This window comes from Rhincodon typus, chromosome 3, assembly GCF_021869965.1.
Source record: "Rhincodon typus isolate 14 chromosome 3, sRhiTyp1.1, whole genome shotgun sequence".
NCBI classification, from domain to species: Eukaryota; Metazoa; Chordata; class Chondrichthyes; order Orectolobiformes; family Rhincodontidae; genus Rhincodon; species Rhincodon typus.
The window spans coordinates 333,296-342,540 of record NC_063334.1 but is presented as its reverse complement, the minus strand read 5'-3'; the positions used below and the strand labels follow the sequence as shown (position 1 = coordinate 342,540).

Here is a 9,245-nt window from a genome sequence, read left to right as displayed (position 1 = left end):
CTCTGGATTAACAGTCCAGCGCTAATATCACTTGACCATCGCCTCCCTGGGATGTCAGGGATAACTGCGGATAGAAATTTCAGAGATATTAACTGTGGCATGAAATGGTAAAACAGCAGCTTTTATCAATACTTTGGCATTTAGATTACATCATAACTGCAAGGAATTTGTGATCTGCACTCCACGATTATATTTCACATGACAAGTTATTTGCAGAATGTATTTTTTTTTAAGTTCTGATCTTTTCTTACTGATGCATAACAGGAACACATCCAGAAGGGTAGATGACACAGTATGAAGGAATTTACACAGCACAGAAGATGTTGTTCAGCCCATCACATTTGTGACAGCCCTCTGAGAAAGGAACTCAGCTGATTCCTCTCTCCTGACACACAGAACCTAAACTGCTGCTCATAAACACAAGGTAGCACTTTTATAATCTAACAAATAACAGTTATATAATATTAGTGATAGTTTCTTGAGTACTAATAAACTGCAATTTATAAAACATGCATTACTAGATAATAAACAAAGAAGTAAGTTGCTATAAACATAAAGTTTAGTAGCTTGAGAAATCAGCTAAATTGGCATTTTGGACATCAATTCTCATAAAAGTTGGTGTACGTGAGATAGAGTCATCTGGTTGTACAGCACAGAAAGTGACCCTTTCATCCAACTTGTCCATGCCAACCAGATATCCTAAATTAATCTAGTTCCATTTGCCAGCATTTGGCCCATATCCGTCTAAACCCTCATATTCATGTACCCATCCAGATGCCTTTTAAATGTTGTAATCGTACCAGTCTCCCCACTTCCTCTGGCAGCTTATTCAATATATATGCATCACCCTCTGTGTGAAAAAGTTGCCCCTTAGGTCCCCTTTAAAATTTCTCCCCTCTCACCTTAAACCTATGCCTTCTAGTTTTGGACTCCCCCACCCTGAGAAAAAGTCCTTGGCTATTCACCCTATCCATGTCCCTCATGATTTTATAAACCTGTATAGCACCAGCCCGTTCAGTCTCTCCCTATAGTTATATTTACACTCTATTCCTCCATAACCCTGTTCATTGATTTCTGTAGCACCCACCACCTATTCTGCCACCACACTGCTTCTCACTTCACCCATCATTTTTGACTTCATACTGTATAATCCTTCAATATCATTGTTATGCTTGAAATTAAATCACTATCAGCATTCCAAAAAATCTGTTCTCTTTCCCTTCCCTGAATGCTGTTTAAATACTACTCACGATAGCTGTGATCTTAACTCATAGTCAAATGGAGAATGAACACTGATGACACGGACAAAATGCTTTTGAATTGTAGGTTAATTATTTCCTCCAATTTCTACCGCATGTAGCGTTTCTGTTATTTCTTTGCCTTTTCTAAGCTTTACCCACTTTCAGAAGATATAAAATTAACTCATGAAAAGTTTCTGGGAAATATTCTCAAAACTAAAAAAGCTGAAAAATAGAGCTCTATTTATGAACAATGCAGTCCTTGTAAGAGTAGGTGTATGCAACTCATTCATGAAAAGGTATTTTATAATTGAATCCATGTTAGTGCATGCTCAGCAAAGCAGCTCCTCTTTACCAGAATTTGACTCATTACTAAACTGTGGTCTGATAAGAATGTTGTGCAGTTTGACCACAATTTCGTCTGACTTACATTCTACTGTTTTGATTATGTTGTTCAATGTTCTGACAAACACAAAATACCGTGGATACTGGAAATTTGAAATAGAAAACGCTGAAGTATGCAGCAAGTAAGACAGCATCCGAGGTTTTGAGGAAGCTTCTGAGGGACCTGAAACATTTACACTAATTTCTCTCCACGGATCCTACAAGACCTGCTGAGCCTTTCCATCAATTTCAGTTTAAGTCAGGCAACATCTCTGAATCAGAGCTGGAAAAAAACAAGAGACGCAGAGGTAAGTGCAGTGGCAAGGTAAACATTTGTGATAGGGTGGGAAACAGCATAGATTAAGTGGGATAAAACTGTGACACAAGAAGGATTGTTGGCACAGAGAAGAGTTGGCACATTGGAGAAGAGAATACATTGTTATGGACCAGACCAAACCCCCTCAAAATATTTTAAGAGGATACTCTAGACCCTAACTTTTTCTTATTTCAATGGTAAGTTTAATGCATTGCATTCCAGATACAATTCGATTTGTCAAACTGTTCGACTTTAAGCACAACACACTTGATTTTTACACTACAGTTAAAATACAGACAAAATAAAAATAAAAGAATTGGCTTAACAGTAACACTACCAAACTAAAATATGTATTAACTACTATTCATTAAATGTTGCGATACAGTAACAATCCATAAACACACCCTTGGCAAAGGCAATGTCAGTAAAATAGATTGTCTCACATGTAATTCTAGCAGCAAGAACAGAATCCCAACTTTTAGCTGTAATAGAGAGAGAAATAAGAGCTCCATATCCAGCTTCAAGATCCCAGCAACTGCAGAAAGCTAAAATTAAAAATCGTGGTTCTTTGGGAGCTTGACCCCACCCATTCAGGCTGCTTCTATTGTTCCAACTTTAAAAATGACAAGGCCTCACAAGTTATTTACTTTATTGGTTATAAGCAGACTGCTGTTCACCTCTGTCTCAACCTTTCCTCAAAAAAAAACAGGACAAAACACACCTCTTAAAGCCTTAGCATTGTCACATCAAAAAAATAGAGCACATTCTTAAGAAAGTACTTAACAGAGTGCAAAAGTTGCGTTGCAGTTCCCCAATATGATGGTTTAGTTTAGGATTATGTTCAGTGTGGAATGGTTGGACTGAAGGGGCTATTTCTGTGCTGTATGACTCTACAACTCTATGATGGAGGCCTTAATAGATGGGAGGCACCATAGGGGCTGCAGTGCATCATCAACCCAGACATTGTTATTTTGATTTGGCTTCTGCTCTATAATGTTCCATTAACTGTTTGTTGCTTGCTTTACAGCGTCCCACAGGGGACTGTTTAACAAATTAAAATTTGTTACTTTAAGAGTTGCAAAAGTTGGGAATTTCATGCAAATGTGAGGTAGTAGTTGGGTTACTTTAGTTGACCTGAAATGTAATCAACCTCTTTTTAAATTTAATGTTTTGAATCTAAGTATAGAGCTTGAAAAACTGTGGAAAAAGTAACTCTATAAGTCAGGACTCTAGAGTAACTGCCTGTAAGTGGCAATTAATTGTCAAGTAATGAAATTGTAAGTGGAAGAAGCATCAGAGGACAATTAATTGTTAGTGGAGAAAGCTGAGTCGATAATTGTAACTTGTGTGTGGCTTAAAAAAGACTGTACAGAAGTACCTGTAGGTCAGAGTGAAGATTGTATCTTCAACAAAGAATAGATGTTGGGAATTTGGTGGAAGGGTTAATTTGGTGTCTGGGTTGAAGGAAATGCTGCTTTTTGCTTCAAATCCTCATGATTCATGAGAGTTTGAAGCAATAATTATTTAACAATTTAAATCCAATATTTTAGTGATTAGATTTAAGTCAATGTATTCTGCGACGAACTCCATGGTTTGTGGAGTTTGCAGAATCAGGTGAGTTTTTTAAAAAAAATGTTCATGGGATGTGGGCAGACTAGTTCAGCATTTATTTCCCATCTCTAATTGCCAAGAAGGTAGTTAAGAATCATACACATTGCTGTGGGACCAGAGTCACATTTATATAGTGTTTCTTTTATAGCCACCTGATGTCTCAAAGCAGTTTATAGTCAATTAAATATATTTGAAAAGTGACCATTGTTGCATGTTGGAAACACAGCAGCCAATTTGTGCATAGCAAACTCCCAAGACTAACAAAATGATAATGGCTGGATAATACATTTTTGTTACAATGATTGAGAGATAAATGTTGGGTCAAGACATCAAACATAACTCCACTTTACTTCTTAGAAATAGGACCACTCATTCTTTTCTGTCCGGCAGGGACTGTAGATGGGATCTCTGTTTTAAATGCTTTAATTTGGAGTAGTTGTGTTTGGTGATGGAATCACACTGTTGATGTGAAAAATAGCATGGGATAGTGTGCTTAATATAGATGAGAAGTGAGCACTAGGGGAAGCCAAATGGAGTTCTAGGGTTGCAGAAGGGGTAACAGCAGAAGCACGGTGAATGGAATGCACAAGGGTCAGCGCCTGGCACCTATTCTGCAATGTGGTTCCAGACTGGAGGCAGTTGAAACCAGTGATATGAATTATTGGACCCTGTGGTGAACGACTTGAAGAGATGATAGGAACTTTTCCCCATTTCCGTAGAAAACAATGAAAAGAAACATGAAATAAACTGGGCATGAGAGTAGCAAACAAAACAGATGTAAGTGGGTCTAAAATTTGAGGCCAACAATTCAGGAAGTTGTTTGAATTTTTATTATGTTGCACATACAGTGACAGTAGCACACTGGAATCACTGGTATCAGCTGTAATGTGAATTGTCTTCAGGAGTTGAAACATCTTCCAATCTCTTTAAGTTTTAATGCCTTGGCAACATAACTGAACCTTCCTGACTGATCTGAAAATCAAAGATAAGCATCATTAAAACACGTTTTTTTGATTTGACTTAGAATAAGATTACCCTTTGCTGGAACAATCACAAACATGATTGAAATTTTAGCTGAGGCAGGATATGATGAAATCAGGTTGAAAGCAGCAATACAGTCTGTGTAATTCTCATGAAAGGTGAATGTGTAATATATGACTAACGGGATGTTGACAATTTTTCATCCTTACCATCCCACCCATACTTTGTATCCTGGGGAAGGATAGTCACGTTAGTACCATTGCTAACTGCTACTCTGGTTTAAAGTCTGGGGAATATTGTATCATTGTTTCTAGCCTTCTTATTTGAGCACTGAAGGCAGTGGGGTAATTTTAACAAAGGAAGCCGAAGTTAGGGCTTTCCAATGTCAGTTAGTTATCATGGAAGTGGCAGAAATTTATAAATTCATATTTTAAGCCTCTCAATTATAAAGGCAGCACAGGACAGCTTGTAAAAACCAGTGAGGTTCTTTCTAATGAATGTATGTCAGCTCCCCATGATACATAATCAGAATAAAACAGCAGGGTGTTTTCATGAGGAGGCTTGGTGGGAAAGAAAAACAGATTTACCACCAAAAGCAAGCTAGAGACAGAGTGGATCTGGGCAGGAAGAGGCACAAAAAATTAAGCATTTAACATATATTTAATTATTTGCTTTGAAACATAAATACAGAGTAAATAAATGAAAATAAAATGAAAATGAAAATAAAGCAAGTAGTTAGGATATGGAACACACTGCAGGGGAATGTGGTGAGGCAGGTTCAATTGAAACATTCAAGCACTGGATGGTTATTTGGATAGAAATGGTGTGCACTGAAATGGAGAAAAAACAGAAGATTGGTATTAGGAGATAGAACCAGTGCAGGTATGATAGGCAGAATGGCCTCTCTCTGAGCCACACCGACTCTACAATTGTGTGTCAGTGGAAAGTGAAGCAAGAAACAAGTCACTGCTGTGGTCTGTGCAAACATGGCTAGCATTGAAAAGCTACTGTTTCTTAGGAAAGTCCGAATCATGTTGCTTTGCAAATGTTAAGACACTAGCCACACAAAAAATGAGGGTAAAAAAGCTGCCTGGATAATCTCTAGCATTTTTGAGGCATAGATCAAGAAAGTGGACAAAATGTATCCCCAGAAGGAAGGGACAATTCCTCATTCAAGATAACTGTCCCACCCATCCTAACATTGCTGGTCTTTAACATCAGGCTGACAGATTTGCACACCAACACCACAGCCAAGTTCCAGTCAATGGATTAGGGGAAAATTAGGATAATAAATGCCAAGTATTGACGGCAGCTGATCTCTCATGTTATCGAGACTATTGATTCGAAGTAAGAGTACAAGCCAGATGTTCCAGAGACCATGCGCATGAAGCAGCCAGTTTGAGTGATGGTGATGGGAAATCACAATCAGTCATTGTTTCCCACCATGGCAGTTTCAAATGGGTTGTGACTGTGCAAGTTGAGAATGTGGAGGAGCAGGGTGAGGCTTCGGCTTTTTTCCAAAACAGAACAGAATCCAGGGTTGTCTTTGCTTTCCAGATGATCCTGGAATTGTGGCAATTGAGAGCAGGACTAAATACTAAGTTTGGCAACGAATGGTTAAAATGGTCCGTAATATTTGTTCAAGTCCGCATCCATTGAACTTAAGGGGCTGACGCTGGGTGAATGGGCAAAGTGAGAGAGATTAATGTGTTTAATTGGGACAAGGGTTTACAAGGTGGAGATAAGGATATGTTTGCAGCTGCAACTTTATGGTGAACAGAAAGTCAAAGGTATGATTTTGAGTGCATTTGTAAGCGAATTGGGAGGGAAAATTTTCCAAGGATGGATGTAGATGGAGGCGCCCAGAGAAAGCTTTATCTGTAATTGATGCACAAAAAGATGCTATCTGATCTCCCAAATAAATAAATCATTTAAAATATAAATTGGGTGCTGAAATATTCTGTCATCTGCCTTTTTACCCCTGAGGCATAGGTTCAAATCCAGTCTTTGTTTCTGACTGAATGAGGCCTGTGCAAAATATGTTTTCGCAGACCCAATGGATTTCGGTGTGTGCGCTAATGGCACAGAATTTCCCAAATTTGAAATTAAATTCATAATCTAATTCAAAAAAGTTTTGTGTAGGAAATAGAAAAAGCAACACTGCTGCAGGACAAATTAGCCTAGGCCATTCACCATCAGCAGTTATGAAAGGTTTCACCCTCCAAAAGTGTCTATCCAATGAATAGGTTTGCACAAGTAACTACTGGTGATCAATGATTAACTTTCCATTACCTTTGTCTGATGTGTGCTATATCTGACTGGTAAATACTAAGTATCATGCTTAGAGGGAAGAAACTTATTCACATAATTCCACTTTTAAATTACCTGTCCAGCATGCATGCCTGCCTCATGCAGGTAGAGACCGTGTGTTGACTATCCCTTGGAATTGATGTAAGTCTGCTTAGTTCTATTAGATTTGACGTGGCGCTGTTAGACTGGGGTGGACAAGGTCAGAAGTCACATGACACCAGGTTACAGTCCAACAGGTTTATTTGAAATCAAAAATTTTTGGAGTGCTGCTTCTTCGTCAGGTGAAGTCTCTTCACTTCACCTGATGAAGGAGCAGTGCTATGAAAGCTTGTGATTTCAAATAAACCTGTTGGGCTATAACCTGTTGTGTGACTTCTGACCTAGTTTTATTAGAAGCAGTGGTACACAGGAGAAATACATGAGTGAAGAAATATTCAAAACACAGGAGGAAAATTACATTTAAAATTTTATCTTTCAAGGGCAACTTGCAGTCGGTAGCATTTCCACGTATCAATGTTGTGTTTATCCTTCTAGGTGGAAGTAGTTGTCGGTTTGGAAGGCACTGTCTAAGAGGAATTTCTGCAGTGCATCTTTAAGATGTTGCGACTGAGCATCGGACAGAGTGGGCTTTTTTGGGGACGTGGTGCAAATCAAGCAGGCAGCTTTGTCCTGGATGTTAAATGGTTAATATCTGAGAACATGTATAACACCTTACAGAACAAAAACAATTAGGTGTCGCCTTCATTCCTTTCCAATTGTAAGTTTCTGAACATCTCATTCTTCTTGAGCATAACCAAACACATTGATTTTTAAAATTAACAAGGGTAAAAGTTTTGCAATTCGTTTGTAAAATATGTTACACGGAGTCATGCGGTTGCAACACATTGAAGAGGACGGACAAATTGATATTTTAGGCACTCGGTACTTTCCAATGTGTGGGCGAGCCTTTAGTGATGGACTTTCCCTACATTGTATGTTTGTACACACTAGGGCACAGAGTGCTCTGTTAAAAGCGTTTTGATTTTTTTTTTCCTACAGGACAAAAGGAAATATAAGAAAGGAATTTAGGGCATTTGAGCAACTTCTAAAATGAGTAAGTTATTTCATCATTTTTGCATCAGGGAAAGTCCCCAAGTTTGTACTGGTTGCCTGTCTTTTGGTTTATAAAACTGTGAATACTGAAACTTTACAAATGAAAACAAAGAATGCTAAAAGTTATGACGTGGGAGGAATGTTCCAAATTTGGCTTTTTGCAAGGAAGCCTCATAAGTCAAATGTACTTACTGGACATTCTGATATGCAATTTTCTGACTATATTAAAAGAATTGTTGGAAAATAATTCTCCAAATTTCTGAAATAATTGGATTATTACATAGAGTCAAATCCACAATTTTCTGATTTAGAGCAACAGTAGTATTAACTTAGACAATTTGCCAATTACAGTGAAACAAAGTTTTTGCATGGATTGTGTTTACTTATTCATACAAGACCAAGATGAGATGCTTTGTGTATCTGCACTGATACCACTAGGTTATATTTCCAGAACTTACTCTCAAACTCTTGATGCTCTCAGACCAATCCATGGATGCAATTTGTGGAATTGCAGTGAGAATAATACTCAAAGCTTTGTTTGCATTCTCCTTCATTATTTTGAGGACCTTTTCCACAGAGACCTACAGATTTAATGAAGTAAAAATGTATCAGTTTTCGCCAAAAGGAAATAATTTACCTACTCATTCATCTCCATGTCAGTTCCTTTGCATATTAGGAAAGAATAATTGAATTGTAGAGTTAAAAAGAAGGCCATTTGGCCCATTGTGTCTGCACCTGCACCACTCTTCCAAGCACCAGATTCCAAATCGTAACAACTCTCTGAGGAAAGAAGCTTTTCCTCATCTCACTCCCAACTCTCTTGCTGACAATCTTGAAATTGTGACCCCTAGTTACTGACATACCAACTAGTGGAAAAAAATCCTTCTTTACCCTGTCTAAATTGTTCATGATTTTCAACACCTCGATAAGGTCACCTTCTCTGCTCCAAGGAGAATAAGTCCAGTTCCTTTAATCTTTTCTTGTATCTAAAATCCCTCATTCCTGTTATCATTCTAGTAAAACTTCTTTGCATTCTCTCCAAGGCTTTAAGATCTTTGCTTTAGTAAGGTGACCAGAACTGAACACAATATTCCAAATGTGATCTGACCAATGGCTTGTGGAGGTGTGGCATCACTTCCATGCTTTTATACCCTATGCCTCTACTTATAAACCCAATGATCTGGAAGCCTTCTTAACAACTGTTTCAATTCTATAGCCACCTTCAGAGAATTATGCACTTGAACCCCGAGGTCCCTCTGCTCCTGCACTCCCCTCAATGTTGGATCATTGAACATTTTTTGTCTCTCCACTTT

General features: G+C 38.1%; 2 long non-coding RNA genes across 2 annotated transcripts; one reads left to right on the top strand and one right to left on the bottom strand.

Annotated features, from left to right (window-relative positions):
- The first annotated feature begins 270 nt into the window (after window positions 1-270).
- On the top strand, window positions 271-8,111 carry LOC125482839. The gene is made up of 4 exons (XR_007261819.1): window positions 271-424; window positions 1,744-1,930; window positions 7,375-7,597; window positions 7,879-8,111. It is a non-coding gene; the product is annotated as an uncharacterized LOC125482839 (long non-coding RNA).
- LOC125482838 lies at window positions 4,362-8,509 on the bottom strand. The gene is made up of 2 exons (XR_007261818.1): window positions 8,391-8,509; window positions 4,362-4,521 (listed from the first exon to the last, which is right to left on the bottom strand). It is a non-coding gene; the product is annotated as an uncharacterized LOC125482838 (long non-coding RNA).
- Window positions 8,510-9,245: the final 736 nt, after the last annotated feature.